At 34.8% G+C, this 25,240-nt stretch overlaps 2 long non-coding RNA genes across 2 annotated transcripts in view; one reads left to right on the top strand and one right to left on the bottom strand.

Moving 5' to 3' along the window:
- The window catches only part of LOC105470039 (uncharacterized), a 223,466-nt gene extending 211,715 nt beyond the window's left edge, over positions 1 to 11,751 (top strand). The window contains exon 12 of the long non-coding RNA XR_011619784.1: positions 11,533 to 11,751. This is a non-coding gene — a long non-coding RNA (uncharacterized lncRNA). The remainder of the gene's footprint in view (positions 1 to 11,532) is intronic.
- LOC139361892 (uncharacterized) overlaps positions 1 to 25,240 on the bottom strand; it is a 123,718-nt gene that overhangs the window by 83,908 nt on the left and 14,570 nt on the right. Inside the window, exon 3 of the long non-coding RNA XR_011619793.1 lies at positions 12,105 to 12,229. This is a non-coding gene — a long non-coding RNA (uncharacterized lncRNA). The remainder of the gene's footprint in view (positions 1 to 12,104; positions 12,230 to 25,240) is intronic.

Raw genomic sequence — 25,240 nt, 5'->3', positions numbered from 1 at the left:
AGAAGCTCTTTAGTTTAATTAGAACCCATTTGTCAATTTTGGCTTTTGTTGCTGTTGCTTTTGGAGTTTTAGACATGAGGTCCTTGCCCATGCCTCTGTCCTGAATGGTATTGTCTAGGTTTTCTTCCAGGCTTTTTACGGTTTTAGGTATAACATTTAAGTCTCTAATCCATCTTGAATTAATTTTTGTATAAGGTGTAAGGAAGGGATCCAGTTTCAGCTTTCTACTTATGGCTAGCCAGTTTTCCCCACACACTTATTAAATAGGGAATCCTTTTCTCATTTCTTGTTTTTGTCAGGTTTGTCAAAGATCAGATGGTTGTAGATGTGTGATACTATTTCTGAGGTCTCTGTTCTGTTCCATTGGTCTATATCTCTGTTTTGGTACCAGTACCATGCTGTTTTGGTTACTGTAGCCTTGTAGTATAGTTTGATGTCAGGTAGTGTGATGCCTCGGCTTTGCTCTTTTGGCTTAAGATTGTCTTGGCAATGCGGACTCTTTTTTTTGTTCCATATGAACTTTAAAGTAGTTGTTTCAAGTTCTGTGAAGAAAGTCATTGGTAGCTTAATGGGGATGGCATTGAATCTATAAATTACCTTGGGCAATATGGTCATTTTCACAGTATTGATTCTCCTATCCATGAGCATGGAGTGTTCTTCCATTTGTTTGCGCCCTCTTTTATTTCATTGAGCAGTGGTTTGTAGTTCCCCCTGAAGAGGTCCTTCACATCCCTTGTAAGTTGGATTCCTCAGTATTTTGTTCTCTTTGAAGCAGTTGTGAATGGGAGTTCACTCATGATTTGGCTCTCTGTTTGTCTGCTACTGGTGTGTAAGAATGCTTGTGATTTTTGCACATTGATTTTGTATCCTGAGACTTTGCTGAAGTTGCTTATCAGCTTAAGGAGATTTTGGGCTGAGATGATGGGGTTTTCTAAATATACAATCATGTCATCTGCAAACAGGGACAATTTGACTCCCTCTTTTCCTAATCGAATACCCTTTATTTCTTTCTCTTGCCTGATTGCCCTGGCCAGAACTTCCAACACTATGTTGAATAGGTGTGGTGACAGAGGGCATCCCTGTCTTGTGCCAGTTTTCAAGGGGAGTGCTTCCAGTTTTTGTCCATTCAGTATGATATTGGCTGTGGGTTTGTCATAAATAGCTCTTATTATTTTGAGATATGTTCCATCAATACTGAATTTATTGAGAGTTTTTAGCATGATGGGCTGTTGAATTTTCTCAAAGGCCTTTTCTGCATCTGTTGAGATAATCATGTGGTTTTTGTCTTTGGTTCTGTTTATATGCTGGATTATGTTTATTGATTTCTGTATATTGAACCAGCCTTGCATCCCAGGGATGAAGCCCCCTTGATCATGGTGGATAAGCTTTTTGATGTGCTGCTGGATTCAGTTTGCCAGTATTTTATAGAGGATTTTTGCATTGATGTTCATCAGGGATATTGGTCTAAAATTCATCCTGATACCAAAGCCTGGCAGAGACCCAACGAAAAAAGAGTCTTGCTTTTTTATGCAACCTACCACTCTGTGTCTTTTACATGGGCCTTTTAATTCACTTACATTCAAGGTAGTGATATTTGAGAGGTGGGACACCAATGCAAGATCAAGCATTACTATTCTGCATGTTAGAGTTCATTGAAAACACTCAGTAATCCAGCAGTTTATGATTTTAATTTCCAGATGGAATGATTAGCATTTCTAAGTTTCTTATATTCAAGCCACAAATAAAAGCCCTTTTATATATTCTCCCAATGTGCATTATTAAGTATGTTACCATATATAATATTTCACTATAAATTCACTCTAAATTATCACAATGGCAATGAGCCTAAGAAAAACATACTTTGGGAGCAGTGTGTAGTTTGAATTTAAGCAGGATATTTTGGAGGAGGTGGGTACAGCACTTAAGGGAAAGGTAACCTGCATCTCACCAGGATAGTGATTGAAAATGGAGAAAGGTAAACTCTTTTACCTTTCCCCAACTCCTCCTTTTATTCCCCTCTTCCTTATTTCGGTGTCCCAATCATAGGGCTATCTTCCAAGTTCCTGAAAGGCCATGATACTTCCCACCTGAGACATTCCCGCTCTCCATGACATCCCCTTTTCTTTTATTTTCTCTGCTTATTTACTCTGAGTTTCCTCCTGAGATTCCCCAGATTAAGTTGGGCATCATCAATTATAGTTTTATACAGTATGGAACAACTTTATTCTTTCTCAGTTGCAACCACAATTATAAGTAATTGCCTGATATGTCTTTTTTTCTTCCTAATATACTGTGATCTTTAAGCGAAGGGATCAGTTTAAGTCTTGTTCACCCCTCAAGTCCCAACCTTATTATATATAAAAGAATAAGATGTCTTTTTCGTGTTCTCCAATACATGCATGATATCGGAGATAATTCCATTTAAGATTTTAGGTAGTTATCAAATGTTTAAAAAATTCTGAAAGTCAAATGCTTTGCACTGCACTCATTTAGAAAGTTGATCATAGTTCTACATGAAGCCTGAACAATCGTTTGGTTGATTAATACCAGAGTTTGGAGTATGTAATATTTTACTAAAAAAAGTAAAAAGTATCTACATAATGCACCCCGTGTTTTACTGCTTATCAATCTTAAGCAGTAGGAAAGCTATAAATTTAGAAATGTGTTTTTAAAGGAAAACAAGTTCATTGTATTGGTGTTTCTTCATTTTTAAGTTTACAAACTTGTGAAAAGATTAAATTCCTATGTTTAGTAACATCATTCAATTAATTTAGCTTCATTCTGTTTTATAATGAAGATTGATGTATTTCTAAATTATACTGCATCATGTTTGATTTATCCAACCTCAGTATTAAAAACGTTTTTAAAAAATTCTAATCATTTTCATCAAAACAAATTCCTGCCTTTACTATTCTGCATGTTAGAGTTCATTGAAAACACTCAGTAATCTAGCAGTTTATGATTTTAATTTCCAGATGGAATAATTAGCATTTCTAAGTCTCTTGTATTCAAGCCACAAATATAAGCCCTTTTCAGGGATCACTGGAGGCAAATAATTTAGACCTAATGTTTTGCTCAGGTAAACATGGTGCTTGTTTATGTAACTGACTTAATATTTGCTCTGAAACCGTGTTATTTTCAAGATTTTGATTTTAACACAAACTAATTTATTTGAATAAATAGTATGTGTATAACATGTCTTGAAGAATTCCCTTGTTTCATTTAAGTTTTTATGTATTTGAATCCTGTCATTCCTTTTTTGTTTCTTGTAAATTAATTATTTAAAAATACTGGATACTACTGAAAGGACTGAAGTGGGGTTCGTTGGTGTGATCTTAAATTCAGATAATCATATTGCTTTGATTACTTATTCTCTTCTTTAGAGAAAGTAGTTTGGGAAACATAAAAGGAGAGTATACGCTCCTTAACAAAAGATATATTTAACATATTAAAAACAGTTGAAGAAGAGCAATAAGGGTGACTATAATATAGGAATATTCCCATTATATTCAGGGAATGCATTCACGAAAATATGAATAGTTATTGAATCAATCTTTGATAGGTCCTTATAAGAAAGTCCTTATAGAGATGCTTTTCCATTAGTATAATGCAGTCATGACTTGCTTTGGTTAATCCTTACTGGATGCTGTGACATACACAGTACTCTTAATAATGTCAAAGAAATTCATCAATTTTAGTTAAAAATGCAAAACATGTCATTGAAAATGTATATGATGTAAGTGTGTGGTTTAGAAGTAATAACACAAAAATTGAATACTCATGTATGTATCATTCAGCTGGAGAAAAAGCTAAAGCCTCTCATGCACCTATTTCCATAACATCTCCCTCCCTCCCACACACATGGAACCAGTAGTTTGAACTTTGTATAATTGCATTCATTTGTTTTTCTTTATAGTGTAGCCATATACACTGAAAATTCATTCCTAAAGTAGATATTACTTAGCTTTTCCTTTTTTGAACATTTATATTAGATCATACTATACTTCTTTTCTGTGACTTGCTTTCCTCACAAATATTTATTGATATATGCAGCTGTTGAGTACTGTACTCTGTTGTATTAATCTACCATCACTCATTTATTTATTTAAGCTTCTAATTGTTTTTTGTTATTATGAACAATGTGTTTAAGAACATTTTGAACATCTGATGTTCATGTGCAATTTCTCTAGACTATATATGTGGGAGAAGAATTACTGAGTCAGATTATAAGTCAGTGGAATTTTACTAAGTGATGAGAAATTGCTTTCTAAGATAGTATCAGTTTACAATCCCATCACTTCCTCATTTCTGCAAATTCTTGCTAACATTTAGTATTGTCAGACTTTTACTTTTAAAAATGAATCTACTGATTGTGAAATTGTGGTCTTAGTTTGCATTTTCTTTATTATTAAGAAGGTTAAACATTTTAATAGGTTTATGTCCTCTGTGTTTCTTGTTCTATAAATTTCTTCTCTTGACTGGGATAGTCAGCCTCTAACATGGACCCCAGTGATCTTTGCCTCCTTGTGTAATCTCTTTCCTTTGAGTGAGGACTTAGACCTAGTGATTTGCATGTAAGAAAGAGCATGGCAGAAAATGATGAGATATCATTTCTGAGATTAGGTTACCAGGAGACTGTGGCTTCAGTTTCTTCTCTCTCACCCTTTCATGGACTCAAATTGTGAGAATCCAGGGCTCAGGTTGTGAGCTACCATATGGAGAGGCCCACAAGATAAGAAACTGAGGGAAGTCTCTGGCCAATAGCTGCAAGGAATTGAGGCTCTCAGTTCAATAGGCTGGCAAGAACTAAATTCTGTCAACCACCATATGAGATAGCAAGACAGTGGATCCTCCCTTAGCAGAGCCTGCAAAGGAGACTACATCTCCTGACACCTTGATGGCAGCTTTGTGAGAGACCCTGGGTCAGAGGGACCCACCTGAATTTCTGATCCATGGAATCTGTGAGATAATGAATATTTACTGTTTTATAGTTGCTGAGTTTGGGAGTAATGTTGTTATACATCAAATACCTAAAAAATAAAATGACCTTTGAGGCTGCTGTTTTCTTAGGGCTTCATAGTGGTTCTTTATATATTATATTCTGGATGCAATCATCATCAGTCATATGTGTTGAACTAATATGTTCCAAAATTATAACTGTAACATTTTTTCTGTTGTGTCTTTTGAAGAAAGACTTCTGATAGATAAAAGATTACCTATTAAATATTTATTTTTATATTATATAAAATATATATCTATAGTAGATGTATAATATATTAAGATATATGTTAATCTACATTGATTATTACATATTAAGATATGTATCTTAATATATAGGATATTTATATGTTATAGATATCTTAATATATGTCATACATCTAATATAGTAAATTTAATATGTATGTTAAATTTGTATAATATGTTAAATTTATTACATGTTAAATATATCTATATATAGATATTTTTACTTGTCAAAATTCATTTACTTTTCCATGAAAATGAACCATTTGCATTACTATGAGCAGGAAACAAGTGACACCCATCTAAAGATAACCAAACATGTACAAATCATGGAATTACATAATTCCCAGAGGACTGGTTATGCAATGTCCAGCATCCCAATGAAAGGACATTTAGTCATTTCTTTTGTGACATTTAAAAACTTACCCACAATTCTTCCTGGCAGTCACCCTACTCCCCTTATGATCATAGATAATCTCTCTCTTTCTCAAGGTTATTCTTATTCACAAAAAGGCTTGTTCCATTCAGGTTTGTGATAATGGTTCACATAAGTGAAGCAAGAATAATAACTAAACATATAAGGCCTCTTTGAGTTGCTCTGCAAAAATAGAGGCATACGGTATCAAGCAACCACTAAAGCTACAGAATTAACATTTGTTTGAAAGTTTCCGTAAGAAATTTCAGATAGGACTTTTAAATGTCTCTATTTTTAAGGCTGGTAAATCAAACCCCCAAAAACTTTCTCCACCGAACTTAACCTGTAACCTCTACCATTTAGAGGAATTTCCATCCTGTGAGGTTCCCAAGATTTGCTAAATCTACCAGCCTGGTAAGAGCTAACCTTCCTTACTATGTATAAGACTGGGGATGCATTAGTCAGGCATCATGTCAGTTTTCATAGGAGGTCTTTTTAAGCCATCCATTTATGTATAAAGTCAACTTTGTTCTTTAATATTGTTTCATCATAACTGATTGAATAAGAATTTGTCTCAAATATGCCACCAAAAGTAAGGTCTTGGTTACATAAGAAATTTGCGCAATTATATTCTGGATAAAAAGGAGGGAAGATTCTACTTGAATCTGTTAATGAAAGTGAGCTTGAAAGAGAAAATCTCTCAAGATGGATTCCAACTGGCTAACTGGGCCTAAATTTAAAATAGAGCCAAGCAGCCATTTGCTGACTACAGGACACACACACACTCTGACTTCTCCCTAAACCTGCACCCCTTTAAATCTGGGAGTTTTCAGAGCTTCGCTGTATCAATCAGTTAGAGCTGGGATGAACTGCGCAATCAGAACTCAGCTATATTGACAATTACAACTAAGTAAACTTGAATCCTTTATTTGCATAAATGAACCTGATTGGGAACCTGAATGAGAGCTTTTGCTATAAAATCCAAACCCTGGCCAGGAACAGTGACTTGTGCCTGTAATCCCACCAATTTGGGATGTTGAGGCAGGAAGATGGGTTGAGGCCAGGAGTCTGAGGCCAGCTGGGACAACATAGTGAGACACCCAAACAATTTTTTTGTAAATTGCTCTACAAAAAGCAATTTAAAAAAAAAAAAAAAACCCAAACCTTCTGTTTGTTCTCTGGAATGTATCTTCATTTTATACTGAAGACTATATCTCCCCACTTTGCAAACTCTTCACTGTCACAAAGTCTCTTTCCCTCAAATTCAGATGTAGAGAACTTCTGTTCACAAAATCCATATAAATGACACTATTGCCGTGAAGAACAAAGGGTATCTAGTAAAAGTTTCTGAATTCTGGGTTTTGCTCAGAAGCAAACATAAGTTTAAAATGTTTCATTTCTGTTTAGAAAGCAATCTATTAATTTAAACATTAGAGGTCATTCAAGAAAAGATAGGATTCCCTTATATAGCCACAAAAAATAGAGCATTAAAATGGCACCAACGATATTTCAAACAAATAACTAGAAAAAAAATTTTTTTTCTAATCAGTTCGATGAGTGCTATTTCAGGTGTCCCTAACCCTAGGCCACCTTGTGACCAGCTATGAACCAGGCCACACAGCAGAATGATGAGCAGCAGGCAAGCAAGCATTACCACCTGAACTCTGCCTCCTGTTAGATCAGCGGCAACATTAGATTCTCATAGGAGCACAAACACTATTGTGAACTGCACATGTGAGGGATCTAGGTTGCACTGCTTATGAGAATCTAATGCCTGATGATCTGAAGTGAAACAGTTTCAGCCCAAAACCATCCCCCCACCTTTCGCCTAATCCATCGAAAAATTGTCTTCCACAAAACTGGTCCCTGGTGCCACAAAGCTTGGGGACAGCTGTGCTATTTAATTAATTCTTGTTTGCTAAATTTGGTTCAGTGGTCTGATTTCATGAAGTCTTTTACTTCTATACTAAAAAGAGTTCTGGAAATTCTGACTCAGTCAATGGTATGGTCTGAAAGTTATCTAAGCAATGTCAGTTCAAGAGTTTGCACCCAACAGTCTATTCTTTGAAGTATCACTTGGAGTACAATAGTCCTCCCTTATCCTCAAGGGCCATTCCAAGACATCCAGTTGATGCCTAGAACCGTGAAAAATATCAAACCTTATACACACTATGTTTTTTTTCCTAATTTAGTGGAGAACTGTCACTTTTTCACTGAAAGGAAGCAATTTACTGCTTTCCTTTTGCGTATCCAAATTGCCAGCATCACTACTCTTGCACTTTGGATTCATTACTAAGTAAAATAGGGGTTATTTGAACAGAAGCACTGCTATAGCACAACAGTTAATCTGATAAACAAAGATTGCTACTAAGTGACTAACTGGTTGGTAGTATCTACAGCATAGACACATTGAGCATGAGCAAGTGGGTGATTCATGTCCAGGCCTGGACAGAGGTGGATGGTATGACATTTCATCACATTACTCAGAATGGTACACAATTTAAAACTTACAAATTGTTTACTTCTGAGATTTTCCATTTAATATTTTTGGATTATGACAGACCATAGGTAACCAAAACCATGGAAAGTGAAACTGCAGATGGGGGGCTTACTGTATCTTGTACAGTCCATTCTATGAGGCTCTCAGACTGCCCTGTGTGAAGACAAAAACTTGGGTCTGTAATTTATAGGAGAGCCTTCAGGCACACATTAGAATATATAAAAAATCATCTACAACATGTTATCTGTTATCTGCAGATAATAAACATTTAACGATTGTGGTTCACTCAAGACCCAAGGGCTTTTCAGTCAGCTTGTGATAAATGCTGCGCGACCTGGCTCTCTCCTTTCAGGGCAGTGAGCTCCCCTCTAGCCTCCACCTCTAGGTGGGTCCAGAAAGTGACCATCTAGGAGCCAAGGCATGGAATTGGGAACTCCAGGAGTCTTCTTGGTTCTCTACCTTACTGTGGCCAAGCTCTTACCCAAGCTGCAAGACTAAAGTCTCCTTTCCCTTTCCCTCTCCCATTCACAAGCAGAAGGACTCTTTTTCTGTGGCCACCACAGCTGGGAATGTGCTGGGTCACACCTGAAGCCAGCACAGAACTGGGTCTCACCCAAGGCCCATGGCAGTACTGCCTGGCTATTGCTGATTTTTATTCAAGACTCAGGGTCTCTTTAGTCAACAGGTAATGAATCTTGCCAAAACTGGATCCTTCCCTTCAAGTCAGTGGATTTTCTTCCTGCCAACTGTGTGTCTAGAAATGTTGTTTGGAAGGCTAGGGCCTGGAATGGGGGCATCAGGCTTGGTGCCTTACACCACTGTGGATAGGCTGGTATCCAGATTGCAAGACAAAGTCCTCTTTACTCTTCTCTCTCCTTTCCTCAAGCTAAGTGAGGGAGTCTCTCCCAGATCTGCGAGCTGTATTGCCTGGGGTCAGTGAAGGGGTGATGCAAACACTCATTCGGCCACCACATCTGGTGTTTCACTAGGTCACATGTACCCCAAATCCACTGGCTCTGAGCCCAGCATAGCACCAGGACTTGCCCAGGATTGCAGTTCTTGTGGCTTAGACCGCCTTTCTAGTTGATTTGGAACCCCAGAGCACTTGAGCCCGTGGTGGAAAGGTTTCCTGGAATTCAGGTTCTGACTACTGGGATGGATGATTTCCATCTGGTTAGGGCTGGTCTAAATGCTCCCTCCATGGGTGCCAGCTGAATTCTAACTTGTGTTGCTTTCCACTGTGACAGGCAGCACTGAGTTTCAATTCAAGGTCCACAATCACTGCACTCTCCCTTCCCCAAACACAGATTCTTTCTCTGCACCATGTGGCTGCTGCAGGAAACTGGGGAGGGATGGTGTCGACAATTCAAGACTATTTTTTCCTACCCTCTTCAGTGCCTCCTTCCCTGATATGATGTTAAAACCAGGTATTATGATCATCATCCACCTGATTTTTGGTTCTTATGAAAGTGCTTTCTTGTGTGGATAGTTGTTCAATGTGGTGTTCTTTCAGGGGGAGATAATCACTGAAGGGTTCTTGCTCTGCCTCATTCTAGGCGTTTACTTTTAAATTTAAAAATTTAAACTAGTCTCACTTTCCAAAATGTTTCTGTGCTAGAAATTTCTGTAAGAGAGATTATTTTAAACGTTTAATTCATTTAAAATAGTAGAATTTTCTTTTTTTCTGGGAATTTAAAAAAATATTTATTTATCTAAGTGCTTGTTTTTCTCCACAAAGCAATCCAATCAGTGTTCTTTAATGTAAAACATAAAACAATATAGTTTCTTAAAAGCTTTCAGAGGTAGGAACACCATGAGAGTTAAAGCATTGCTTGAGTATAGACAATGATATACAGAGAGACAAACAGATGCAGAGAGAACATATAGCTTCAGTTCTACAATTTCAGTCACAGGCAGGTCAAAGCGAATACAAACATTATAACAGATTTTACAAGCATCAAAAAGTTGTTCTTCCCAATGGCTACAGAATTTCTAAATTAATTTGAGTTCAAAATAAATGATCAAAAAGACTAAAAACTAGATTCTCTCATCTTTCATCTAACAGGAAATAGATGTCTACCATTCAGCAATAATAATCACCAAATGGTTAAGCCAGAGGTTGGCAAACTATGGCTCACTGTCTATTTTTCGATAACACAAGAAGAGATTTTTCCATTTTTAAATGGTTGGAAAAAATCATAATAATAATAATAATATTTTGGGACATATAAAAAGCTTTATTAAGAAATTAAATTTTTAGTGCCTATACTTAAAGAGCACTTTATTTTTAAATTTTTATTGGACTCAGCCATGTTTATCCTTTACATATTTTCAATGACTGCTTTTGAACTTGCCATAGTCTAAATGTTTGTGCCCCCCTCCAATCAGCATGTTAAAATTCCAAACCCCAAAACGATGGTATTAGGAGATAGGGCCTTTAGAAGGTGATTAGGACATGAGGGTGGAGGCCTTATAGATAAAATTAGTGGCCTTATGAAACAGATCCGAGTGAGACCCTTGTTATTTGCACTTGTAAGAATACAAGGAGAAGGTGTCATCCAGGAACCAGAAAGCAAGCCTTTCCCGTACACCAACCCTACCTTCACCTTGGACTTTCCGGTCTCCAGAATCCAGTTTCTACTATTTTTAATAGTTTATCTTGAGTTCAAATTAATTTACAAATTCTGTAGTCATTGGGAAATTTATTTCTCCAGTGAGAAATAAATTTGTTTGTTTATAATGTACCCAGTTTATGGTATTTTGTTATGATAGACAGCCCAAATGGACTAACACAGCACTGCTACAGCAAAGTTGAGTACAGTCATGCATCACTTAACAATGTTTCAGTCAACAATGAATTGTCTACAACTTGAGTATCCCTTACCTAAAATGTTTGAGACCAGAAGTGTTTCAGATTTTGAATTTTAAAAATACTAATACTTACGTACAATACATGTGTATTAGTGATGATGCATGTGTTTCAATGATCATTTCCCACTCATTACCTCTTATTTTGTATATTTGTGTTTGCTCTCACTCTCTCTTTTTTTTTTTTTTTCAAATTAAGTTAGCTAGTTGTTTACTTTGCTGGATATTTTTATGAGCCATCACTATTTTTATTGTTTTACTAATTCCTACCTGATTAATTTCTGCTTTTATCTGTATAATTTTGCTCTTCATCCTTTCTTTTGCTTAAAGTTCATTTTCAAACTTTTGTGTTAGAAAATATCATTTTAATAAAAATAATTATGTAAGGCTGTATATTTTCTTTAAATCATTGCTTTAATTATATTATATATTTTGATATATAGTATTTTCATAAAAAGTAATTTCTAAAAATTCTGTAACTTCATGGCTCTTTTCTCTTTTTCTCTAGGTGCTGTTTCACAGAGAGTTTTTAAATTGTAGACTTTTTGGGTGGGGATTTGATTATTTTGTTTTAGTTTCTATTTCCTTGCATTGTGATCAGAGAATATTATTAATCTTGTTTTTATGTTATCAAGACCTGAAATTGTGGAACAGAAGATAAAAGCCATGTTCCCTATGCCATGTTTAAATTACCTTGCCCACAGAATTCGGAAGTATAATAAAATTATTGTTTTACATCAATACGTTTTGGTGTCATTTGTTACTCTTTATTGATAACTGGAACATGGTAAGACATAAGGAAAATTTACTTTATGATTTTAAAGAATAAAATAAACTCAGCATTGGATATCACACTACCGGTCATAAAACCCAATCAGCCTCCTGATGTTTGAATCCCCTCTAAACAAAGTTGCTAGTCATCATCATCCATACCCTATTCATATACTTTCAGTTACTGAGAGTTTACTAATTATACAAGCTTTCATAATCAGGCTAAAATTATTTTTTCTTTCTGGCATTAGGTCATAGGACATGATAAAAAAGAAAAAAAGAAAAAAGGTGGGAAGACTGAGAACTCACCTATTGATACAGACCAAAACCCAATCCAGCTTTTCCAGAAGAGATAGTGTATATAATTGTTTCTCTTGATCAGTTTTTCCAACATATAATAGAGCTTTTTATAATTTCGGCTTTTAGCTTATGTTCTGTATAAAATAAATTTAAAAATGGTACTTTGTTTAGTATTCAATTTATCAGATATCTGGCAGTCAAAAATGGCTGATCAGAACTTTTTTGTTGTTTTGTTCTTTACTAATACGAAAGCATTTCTTTAACTAATGAAAAAATATGTGACAACTGTCCTTTTTCCTTTAATGTTGTGCAAAAGTGTCATCTGTCTCTATAATATGTGCCCATTGCTGGCTATTTACCTCAACGTTCAGAATCACTAATTTGTGAGTCATAGTTGTGCTTCTTCAGTTTATAATTTTTTTACAATTTTTTTTTTTTTTGAGATGGAGTCTTGCTCTGTTGCCCAGGCTGGAGCACGGTAGCACAATCTTGGCTCACTGCGACCTCCACCTCCTGGGTTAAAGTGATCCTCCTGTCTCAGCCTCCCGAGTAAGCTGGGACTACAGGGGTGTGCCACCACGCCTAGCTAATTTTTTAATTTTTAGTAGAGATGGGGTGTCAACATGTTGGCCAGGCTGATCTTGAACTCCTGACCTCAAGTGAGGCCTCCCAAAGTGCCGGGATTACAGGAGTGAGCCACCACGCCCAGCCCGTAATTATTTTTCTCTTTGCCATCTGACCTCAGGATAAGAAACTGTTTTCAAATGTCCATCATTTACAAATCTTGGAGTTGTGTTGTGGGTTTTGATAGTTTTCAATATCCTGAAAGGCTTTGAGCTCAGTCTCTGAATTCATCTCAGCTCTCCATCTTTACATCAGTAATAGCAATCATTAGATTAAACCCCCCAAAACTTTCTGAACCTAAAGCCTTTGGGATCAATCTCCAATTCTCCTAGAATTGACCCGAATATTGTGACTGAATGAAATCTGATCCTATGAACAAAGATGACCCACTCTTATGCCAGAATTCTTGGTGCTATTTTGCACCAGAGACTTCTGTGAATCTGTATCTTCTGAGGACTGAACAAAACTGAAATGACATCCTGGATTTGGAAGCACTCATATTATCTGATATTGATTTTTTTAAATTTTGGAGAACATATTTTTTTAAAATACAATTGTCAAGATCATTATTATTTAATGATGTGTTGAAAATGTTGCCAGCATAAAAAGAAAAGAAGTAGAAGTAAGACATACCATTGGAAAAATGGAAAAAAAAATACAAATTATACATAGAAAATCCGAGAGAAACAATTAAAACCTTCTAAAATAAATGACTTGAAATTTAAAAAGTATTTTTAAATCTATTCTATTCATAACCCATGAGTAGACACAGTGGGAAAATAAGTTTTCATTTACAATATACGTTTTAAATATTCAGAAGAAGACTTTGGATTTAACCTGTTTGTGCAGGACTTATGTATCCACAATTAAAATTTTATTGTCAGAGAAATATTGGAGAAATTTAAATAATATAGGAAAATGAACACTATATAATTTTGACGGAGAAATTGGTAAATACAATGTGATCTGAACTATGTTTCCATTATGTCTATGAATAGAAACAGGACCAAAAGGAAGCACAGAAAAATTTAATGTTGGTTTCCTCTATGTTTTAAGTTATTGCTATTTTTCCCTAAAAGGGTACTCTATTGTCAAAAATATTTATCATGGGCATATATTTTATAACTTGAATAAAATTTTACATATATTTCTATATACATATATATATATATCTCCATTTGGTAAAAGTGATTAAAAGTGAACAAAGTTGTGACAATCTTCCAAATATGAATTTTAAAAATTAGAAATGCCTAATCCCATTCCTCAAGCCCTGTGTTATTTTGAAACAAATTCCAGACATCATATTATTTCAACCTCAATTATTTCAGAATATGTTTCCAAAGTAAAATAAATCTTTTTCTTAAAAAAAAATCTCAATAACATTATCATAGGAAAAAATTTAACAATATTTCTTAATATTATCAAATATTCACTAGATATTCAAATTCTCTAGTTGTCTCATAATTTTTCCTTGCAATGTTTAAATCATAATTCAGGTAAAATATATGCATTGTAATGGTTGACATGTATCTTCAGTCTGCTTTAATCTTTAAAAGATTGAGGCTTTTCCTGAATCTTTTTCGACTTGAATTTTATTTGTTGGATAAACTTGGTCTTTGAACTTTTAGATTTTCCCAACACCTGGATCAATTGGATTTTGCTCATTAACCCCTGTGCATTATTTAGTATATTCTCTGTATTCTCTATACATTCCTGGTTAGAACTAGAGGTTTTATCAGATTCATATGTATTTTCTTCATTTTTTGATGTCATTGGCCATTTGCAGGTATTTTAAAACATGTTCAACCTTTTTTGACACTCCACCACTATGAGATTCTCCTCAAATCTCAATTTACTCTAGTAATTTTCTTGTAACCAGTAGAAAACAGTGGAAATAATGCTGTGAGACTTTTGAAGCTAGATCAGAGAAAAATTATGCAGGTCCCCTGGCTCTTTTTGGATGCTCACTAGGGCAATCATTTCCTTTCTGGGGAGATTTAATCCTCCCTCCCATTTCGGGGACATTTAGTCAAGTCTGGACACAATGGGAAGGGTGGTGCTACTGCCATCTAGTGGGTAGAGGCAGGGATACTGCTAAACATCCTGCAAGGCACAGGACAGACTCCCTACAACAAGATGTCAATAGTTCCAAGGTTGAGAACCCTGCTCTAAGGGAAGGCAACTGCGATATGACAAGTCTAATTACTCTGAGACTGCTATGCTGGATAATCCACTTGTAGATATTCCAGTCAATCCCATTAGAGCTCTCAGTTGAGAGCCAGCGTCAACTTTCAGCCATGAGAACCAACCATCCTGGATATTCAGTCCAGTTAAGTCTTCAGATCACTGTAGCCTTGGCTGACCTTTACTTACAATTGCCTGAGTGACCCCAAGAGAGAAATGCCCAGTCAAGTTCTTCCTGAATTTCCAACACAAAATTGTGAGCAAAATAAAAGTTTGTTTAAATCTACCAAGGACTGGGATCAACTGTTAAATAACAATATTAACAGGAACTAGTCAGTGTTTCAATCTATTCACAGATTAGAAGTTACAAAATGGATATAATATAATTCTATTATTATTTCCTATATATTAATTGGAATCTTTTTATAAGGAGACACTTTTCCTATTGACTATTTGATTACTGTAAAGTACAGTTTAAATAAGAAAATCAGTATGAATGCTTGACTTTACAATTTAGTGAAACTGCAAAATCTCTTAAAAAATGGAATAAAAAAGGTGAGAAAAATCTTAAGAAAACATCGTGAAAGTAAGAACTGTGATTTATAGATTACTTTGAATTGTTACATTGACAGCTGACTGCTCAATGTTCACAATGGAAGGCACGTATCAGCAGATTATGGCTTTAATTTGCAGAAAGGAAAGAACTGCCATTCTAGAATTTTATACACAGTGAAAATATTCATCAGGATTGTGAAATAATAACATTCAAAGACATGATTACGATAAAAATGAGTGTTTGTACCAGCTACAAGTCTGACTGAAAGTAAATAGAACTAAGTTTTTGAAATAATCATATTGTTGAAGAAATTATAAGCCTCTACTCAAATTATTTTAACTTTTTGGGACTTACAACTATATTTGCCACTCTTGCATTATCATAAAATGGACTGTAAATAAGGTATATTTTCCAACATCCATTACGAATACATCCAACGAAGATAACAGAAAATGGAGACTATCACAGGAGGCCAGACAAGGGCCATCATGGATATTGGTCAAGGACCCCGAGAGCAGACTCAGATCTAATCTTGTAAATTCTCATCCCTAAGATAGTGAATCTTTACCATGTCTGGTCCTGGAGAATTTCTACATTGCCACGTACCACTTACTGCTCTGTTTCTTCCATTGTTTCTTTTTCTAAATGATAATCCTCATTGCAATGATCTTATCCCCATTATAGCATAGTATATTCAATATACGAAAAGAGCAGAAGGTAACTATTCTTTCAGACCATAGGTTTAAGAAACAAGAAAATCTTCATCAGAGCCTTACAGAAAAAGCTGTGAATTATCCATACCAGAAAAACTTTCATCATCAATGTCCACCTTGGGTGTGGGATTAAAGAGTGGCACTCTCTGTGCAGTCCTCGGCTAGACATATTTCCTCATTTTACAGATGAGGACATTGATTTAATAAGTAACTTACTGATTTTTAAAAATACCTCTTTTATCACACATAGAGTATTTTAGTTGAATAATGGAAAAATTTGAGGATAGATGTGTGGATGCTGTTTGATATAAATATAAATTAAATGAGTTAGCATAAAAAGATATTAGAATAAATTGAGTTTAATTATCACTAAGAAAGTGGAAGTTTTTCTGTTTCCACTTTTCAGCCTTTTGTGCTATCACTAGACTATTGTCAATGAGTCATTATAAGCAAAGGGAAGTAGGCTGCAGGTGTTGCTAATGATCACTTATATATTTTCACAGTGTTCCAAAGCTGTACTTTATTACTTATTCCAGATTGAACTATTTTTATTTTAATTGGTACTTTTAGAGATTTGGTTCCCAACCAGCTGGCGTGGTCCAGTGGGTGAAGCAGAGAAATAGCACTTTTGTTACGGTAAAAGTGAAAGCAAATTGACTAATATCTACCAATCATAATTTGAAATAGGACACTGCTCCTATGTTGACTCATATTTTCATAGGATAATGACTGAGTGTGTTGTCCTCTGAGAGGACTTGTACTCTTACCACATGAAGATATATTGAACACCCACAAAATAGCATTAGAAGCAAATAAGAAACCCTAGCATAGTTTGGTACTTCTTGATTTTGATGTTTTATACATCACTAGTGAAACTAAGTTATTGTTCACACCAATAAAGCAATATTTGAGACACACATGAAAACATAGAAATAATGTACAAATTTGCTGATCACCGAAGTAATGTGCACATATTACTTTATATCTCCCCCTTTCTACATATACAAGTTCTTAACGCAGGTTATATACTTTAAAAATTAGTATAATGTTTTACATAAGAACTTAGTATGTGGAACTTGTAAATGATCTGTGCTCCATAAATGTTTGTGGATGATGCAGAATCTTTAATTTATAAATAGCTAATTTGTTATCTTATACTATACACACATATGCTCTACTCCAAAATGCATTTTAGGTCATTTAGCCATGCTTTGCAGTAGTCATGCTTCCCAGTTGTTTCACATTTCTTTTGGTTGTACTAGAGTGGCTCCCTGAATTGTTAGTTTACTGCAAAATTTTGACATGTTACTGCAGGTTAGATTTTATGCTTTGTTCCCTCTGTAATCAATACCAAACACCTGATTTTTTTTTAAACTAGAAATTGCCACAAATTACGAGGAGGTAGATTTTACTAATCTAAAAGAGTTCCATACTATTTTTGTTTAATATAATTTAGAAGTTGTACTGACAGATTGTTATTGTTAAGGCACTTTTTTGTTACTATTAGAATAAGAAGATTGGGGCCTTTCTGCTAACTGCCTTTCACTAGGTTAATCAGTCAGAATTACAGTAGCTTCAATTCAAACAAAGGGAGCAATGTTATATGTAATAGAATTAAGGGAAGCAAGTCAGAGTTCAACAAATGGTTGTCAAAGTTTGATATGGTGGGAAGACAAAATTACAAATATGCATATAACCATATCTCTCTGTGTGTGTTTGTGGATATGTTTTGATATATAAAGACACACAAAAGTTGAAAAAAACATGATTATATATAACATTCAATATTGAATTCAATATATAATTGATGGCAGCATATGCCTAAAGTTGTGGGTTGAATTACTGTATGTCTCACAAAAAGATATGTTAAAGTCCTAACCTTTAGTATTTGTGAATATGAACTTATTTGGAAATAACGCCTTTGCAGGGTGGGAGTGTAAATTAGTTCAACCATTGTGGAAGACACTGTGGTGATTCCTCAAGGATCTAGAACTAGAAATACAATTTGACCCAGAAATCCCATTACTGGTATATACCCAGATGATTATAAATCATTCTACTATAAAGAAACATGCACATGTATGTTTATTGTGGCAGTATTCACAATAGCAAAGACTTGGAACCAACCCAAATGCAATTAATGATAGACTGGATAAAGAAAATGTGGCACATATACACCATGGAATACTACGCAGTCATAAAAAGGATGAGTTCATGCCCTTTGCAGGGACATGGATGAAGCTGGAAACCATCATTCTCAGCAAACTAACATAAGAACAGAAAATCAAACACCACATGTTCTCACTCATAAGTGGGAGTTGAACAATGAGAACACATAGACACAGGGAGGGGAACATCAAACACCAGGGCCTGTTGGAGGGTGGGCGGCTAGGGGAGGGATAGCATTAGGAGAAGTACCTAATGCCTAATGTAGATGACGGGTTGATGGGTGCAGCAAACCACCATGGCACGTGTATACTTATGTGACAAACCTGCACGTTCTGCACATATACCCCAGAACTTAAATAATAATAATAATAATAATAATAATAATAATAATAATTATTTAAAATGAAGTCCGTAGGTGGACCCATAATCCAATATGATTGACATCCTCATAAGAGGAGAGAGACATAGAGAGAACATCACATGACAACAGGCAGAGATTGAAGTGCTGCAGATGCAAACCAACGAATGCCAAGGAACACTAAAGATTACCCGCAAATTACCAAAAGCTAGAAAAGGGCAAAGAAGCATTCTTTTCTGAAAGCTTCAGAGGGAGCATGATCATTCAGACAATCTGATTTTGGACTTCAAGACTTCATAATTGTGAGATAATATGTTTTTCTTGTTTTAAACTGTTCAGTTTGTACTTTATTGTAGCAGTTCTAGGAAATGAATACGTCTAGCTATCAAATATTTGAAAAAGGAAACTAAGTTTTACAGGGTCTTAATTAAAACTATGACAAAATTTCATACTTTGATAACACCCTTTGTTCCAAACACTTACCAAAGATGGTAAAATATAAAATAAGAAAGTCAGAAGGACATGGCCTTTCTCAAATGCAAAGGCAAAACTTTTTTTGGCCGGTAACAGAAAAGAAATGAAAAGTTGTGAGCAGATGATGATATGGCCTTCCTAACTTCCTAACTTTAGGTTCTCAGTAGGCAGAAGTTTCCAGGATCTAAAATATACCCTCAAGAAAGGGGACCAAAGTGAAGTTTTTTACTTGAAGTCCTAGAGTGGCTTATAGCTCCCGCTGAGATACAGAATAGGCATAGTCACAGCCTTATGACTAGAAGGTTAACAAAACCACCCCAAAAGAAACTAAACTGAGAAGATAAGTTTTACCAAGGTTTCAAGGGAGCCAAACATGCTTATTTTATACCTACCATTTTGGAGAACAGTAAAAGCACAGACACTACTAGACTAATGTTTAGATATACTATAGTAATTAGGAGAATATTTTAAAAATAGACATATTGATACAAATGCATACAAAAAATCTGAAGATACTATCTTACTAAACTACTATCAAATCAAATTTATCTATCAATTAATCAACACACCATAACCAATTATAATATTGGAACACAAAATAGTTTAACTTCAGAAAATCTATTACTCCAAAATATCATATTAACAAGTCAAAGAAAATACACCATATGAAGATAAATGTGGAAAACTCCTTTAGCAAATTATAAAATTCACTCATGATATTTTTCTAAAAAAAATTTGCAAGAAAACTATCAATGAAAAATAATTTTCCTAGTTTTACTGAAGTACCTGCCAAAAACCTAAAAGAAAATGATGGGCATTTCCATTAAGTCAGTGATGTGGTTAGGCTTTGTGTCCCCACACAAATTTCATCTTGAATTGTAATCCCCATATTCTCCATATGTCAAGGGAGAGACCAGGTAGAGGTAATTGAATCATGGGGGCAGTTTCTATGCTGTTCTCATGATAGTGAGTGAGTTCTCACAAGATCTGACTGTTTTTAAAAGAGGCTCTTCCCCTTTCACTTGGCACTTCTTCTTTCTGCCGCCTTGTGATGAAGGTGCCTTAACTCTCCTTCGTCTTCTATCACAATTGTAAGTTTCCTGAGATCTCCCCAGCCATGCAGAACTGTGAGTCAGTTAAATCTTTTTCTTTTATAAATTACCCAGTCTCAGGCAGTTTTTTAATAGCAGTGTGAGAACGGACTAACATAGTCTACAATAAGAAAAAGATGCCTAATCTCATGGTTTCTAATAGGTAATGGTCAACACAATGTTCAAAAATGATTAAGGTAAGAAAGAAAAAGAAATAAATCTGGGAAATAATAATAATGACAAAGGAAGAGATAAAACTCTCCTTATTCGTTAATTATATGATTACCTACGTTGGAAATTTAGGGGATTCTGTGGACAGATTATTAAAACTCACCAGTATACAAAAATCAGTATCATTCCTGATAATGAATACACCAACAATTAACAAAAATCAATCAATAAAAATATGTTCTATAAAACAGAAAAAGTTATACAGAATGTTAGACTGTAGGTGAAAAATTATTGGAGATGATTTTTAAAAGCCTGAATAAATGGAAAGTTATGTTCATATGATTGTTTCTCAGGAAAACTTTGATGATGCACCACAGATTATTCTTAAAATCTAATATAATTTAAATAAAGAAATCTTTGGGGGGTTTTCATGGAATTCGAAAACTACAAATGCAAAATCACATGGCCAAAAACCACTATGACGATTTGAACAACTGGGATGATAAACTTGACCTCACATATAACAAAAATTTTAATAAATGAATAATACAGATATTAGTACAGGATGAATAAATAGACCAACAGAATATAACAAACCTAGAAACTGATTCATTCATATATGACAATAATGTATGACAGACATAGTATTACAAATAAACGAGGAAAAAAGATGAACTGTTAGATAAATGGTGTTGGGATAATTGTTTATCCATATGGAAAAAGTTAAATTAAGTCCTTTAAAACTTTTTGAGTAAAACAAAGAGTAACATTTTTATGACCTTCAGGGAAGAAAGGATTTATTTACTTCAGACACAAAAAGAACACAAATTATAAAAGAAAACCCAGCACTTTGGGAGGCCGAGGCGGGTGGATCACAAGGTCAGGAGATGGAGACCACCCTGGCTGACACGGTGAAACTCTGTCTCTACTAAAAATACAAAAAATTAGCCGGGTGTGGTGACAGGTGCCTGAAGTCCCAGCCACTTGGGAGGCTGAGGCAGAAGAATGGCGTGAACCCAGGCGGTGGAGCTTTCAGTGAGCCCAGATCACGCCACTGCACTCCAGCCTGGGCGACAGAGCAAGACTCCATCTCAAAAATAAAGTAAAATAAAATAATAAAAACAAAAAAGAAAATTGTGATATATTTGCAACACAATAAGTTAAACTTTTTGCACAAAAGAAACTATAGACAAAGTGAAAAACTAGTCACATACAGAGAGAAGACATTTGCAGCCCGTGTGAGTGACAAACAGAAGTATCAACTGCCAATGAAAATGTCCAAAGGCTATGAATAGGTAATTCACAGGAGAAAAAAATAAAAATGGCCAATAAAAGAGCAAAAACATGATCAACTATATTAGTAATCAAGGGAAGCAAATTAAAACCAAAAAAGAACTTTTATACCTGTCGTTGGCAAAACTGAAAAATTATCTGACAATAACAAGTGTTAGAGAAACGGAAACTCTCAGATACTCCTGCCAAGAGTGTTAAATAGTTCAGATTCTCTGGAGATTAGTTTGGTATATAGTAAAGCTGATGTATCTCAGGACACAGAAATTTTACCCCTGGATGTTTCCCATGAAAAAAAATTCAGATAAATTAGTAAGGAGAGTTGCAGTATAATTTAAAATCATAGAAAATGGAGCAGGTAAAATGTACATCAAATAGAAAACAGATAAATATTGTACATTCATCTAACAGACTAATACTTGGATTTCAAAATAAATAAAGTGTGTGTGTTAACATGGATAAATCTTTTCAAAAATCAAGTAAAAGAGTGAATTATAGAATGTGAAGAATTATACACCACTTATATACATTTTAAATCCTTCGATGTGGTCCATAATTTTAAAATATATTGTTATTACAAAATAAAAAATACCATGCAAAATAAGATGTTTTAAAGTATCATTAATTTGCTTTTAGATAAATGTCTTCATAGAATTTGAAATATATTTGAGTTGGCCTTTTAGAGTTACCATTTGTTAGTAAGGGAAATCAAATATTATTAATTAAATGAGATAAATTAAGGAAGAACACAAATATAATTAAATATAGAAATCTGCAAATAACCCATGCTGAATTCTTCCAAATTATCTCTCATGAACTTTTGTCAGGATTGCTAAGTCATGACATAGCACGTTTTGTGTTTTTTTTTACTTTATCTATTCACCATTCAGCAGGGAGGATAATTGACAGTGAAATGAGCAAAACTTAGGAGATGGAGGGAGTAAGAGAGATCCTAAAAAATCCCTAGATAATTTACAAACTAGATAATCAATTCTTGACTAATCAGGCTTTGACTCTAATAAATATCAATCACATAATGAAATTAAGTTAAACATGCAAAATTCGTCTAGGATTGCTCTTTTGAATTGATTTTATCTTTTTGAGTACCCAGTATCACTACTGCTGTCATTATCAGGACATAGGACAGGAACACAGCTATTATTTTCCTACCTTTCAGCTTTTCAACACAACAAATATATACTGGCATCCATTTCTATGATTTTAATTTGGGTACTTATTGTCCCCTTATTGGGGACTCGGGGCAATGTAACTGTGGTTTTCCACACAAAACAAGGGTTAGGTATGTGTTTGGCCTCTTTTCTTTAGGATCCTAGAAAACTACCTTCTTATTTTTAACATTATCTTTTTCTGTCTTGAACTAAAAAAACACAGCAAAGTAAGTCACACCAACTATTTTTCATTACCTTTACCAATTATTTCATTAAGAAACTTTGGAATGAGTCATTTTAATCATTAAACATTATAAACAAGTTTTTCTATAGAAATTACTTTCATGAATTCCAAGAAAGACAATTACCTGTTATTACTGCCAAAGTTAAAACTATCTTCCTGCATAGAAGTGTGCATTTCTCAGGGAAGAATGAGTTTATATTGAGGTTGGTGTGGGACATTTAGAAGGAAGCAGCTGACATATTGTTGCAGATTTATGCCTGATAATTACAGGGCACTGTACAGTTTTTTAAATGCTTTCATATTTGTTATGTCATTGGGTTCTTAAAATAATTCTGTAAGGTCACAAATGCAGTGTTTCTCATTTTACAGATGAGGAGATTGAAGTCTCAAATGGCTACGTGACTTTGCCATTACATTAAGAAAAGAAGAATTGAAGTATTATGGTACTCCTGAGTTTCAGAGGATGTTAGTAAAATAATGCATGTGGGAAAATCTAGTAGAAACTATATGTAGTAGAAAAATATAATGTTTGTGAAAATATCTAATAGAAATCTAATAGAAATTCAATAAATATTTGGCAATAAATATGTTCCTTCAGAATTATCCTGGTGCAGGCAAGGCTTTCCTTGTGTGGCACTACCTTCTCACTCCAAGTTTTCATCATTCTCTTAGGAGGATTATACAAAAGTCTTAGTTTGCTGCGTGTGTTTGTCAATATTGGTGTTGGGGTGTAGACCAGGGACCTAGATGGAATCTCAAAGAACAGGTAAGCATTTGGCCAAATTGGGTGATTGCCAGAAATGAGCTGACTTTGGATTTCAGACTGCCCTGGCTTTTCTACCTTTCTCTCAGGGACTCACAGTGGGAGGTGCTTGCTCTGGCACTTTCATATTCTCATGCTCCTTGCATGATTACCAACTCTACACTTGTTCTTCTGTGCCTGGCATCTTTTGATCTAGTCATTGGGAATGGTTAAAACTATAAGTAGTTCAATCTGTTTAGATAGTTGCATCAGTGAATTTTGAGCATAGTAACAACAAATAACAATGAAGGACATTTAATGCTTACTGTGTAGCAGGCGCTATTCTAAGCAATGTATGCATATAAACTCACATAAGCCATACAACAATCTTATTTTATCTTTGAGGAAACTAAGGCATGGAAAAATTAAATAACTTGCTCAAATTATTTGATCATCAATGTACAAAGCTGGCGTTTGAACTCAAAGTGTCTGGCTCAAGAGTGCATTTTTAACCATTTATCCATACTTCTTTCAGTAATACGGCTTAACCATGCTGTATCCTTCAAGTATAACTGCTATGGATGATGGTGGAGGGTAAAAGACTCTTTTAGAATACAAAAAAAAAAAGAGTCTGTGAGTATAGAATGGGGAAAGCATACCAGTTAATATCTCAACATAGTGTCTCCCTGCATTAGTCCAGTCTCAGGCTAATAAAGACATACCTGAGACTGGGTAATTTATAAAAGAAAGACATTTAATTGGATCACAGTTCAGCATGGGTGGGGAGGCCCCAGAAGACTTACAATCATGGTGGAAGGGAAAACAAACACGTCTTTCTTCACATGGCAGCAGGAAAGAGAAGAATTAGTGCCCAGAGAAGGAGGAAGCCCCTTTAAAAAGTATCAGATCTTGTGAGAACTCACTCACTATCACCAGAAAAGGATAGGAGAAACCATCCCATGATTCAATTATCTCCACCTGGTCCCTTCCTCGACACGTGGGGATTAAGGAAACTATGATTCAAGATGAGATTTGGGTGAAGACAGAGTCAAACCATATCACTCCCCACAAATGTATATTAGCATTAAATATAATGGACCATATAGAGAGTAATATCTCATATTATATAGGATATCCTTACTAGTTTATTGAACAGACAAATACGGTTTTCATTTTTTTCCAGATTGTCATTTTTAAGAGCCTTGTATTCAAACTACATCTGTGAATTTTCCATCTTGGAGTATTTGAGGAACAAAATCTTTAATTTAATAATGGCAAAATCAACTAACAGATTTTAGAAAAACAGTCCCATCTTAGTTTATTTAATTTGAGTTGTATGTTAGCTCATGTGAGTGCCCAA

Source organism: Macaca nemestrina, chromosome 2 (assembly GCF_043159975.1).
Source record: "Macaca nemestrina isolate mMacNem1 chromosome 2, mMacNem.hap1, whole genome shotgun sequence".
Taxonomy (NCBI): domain Eukaryota; kingdom Metazoa; phylum Chordata; class Mammalia; order Primates; family Cercopithecidae; genus Macaca; species Macaca nemestrina.
Note: the sequence above shows the minus strand (reverse complement) of the source record. Positions and strands in the feature narration are given on the sequence as shown.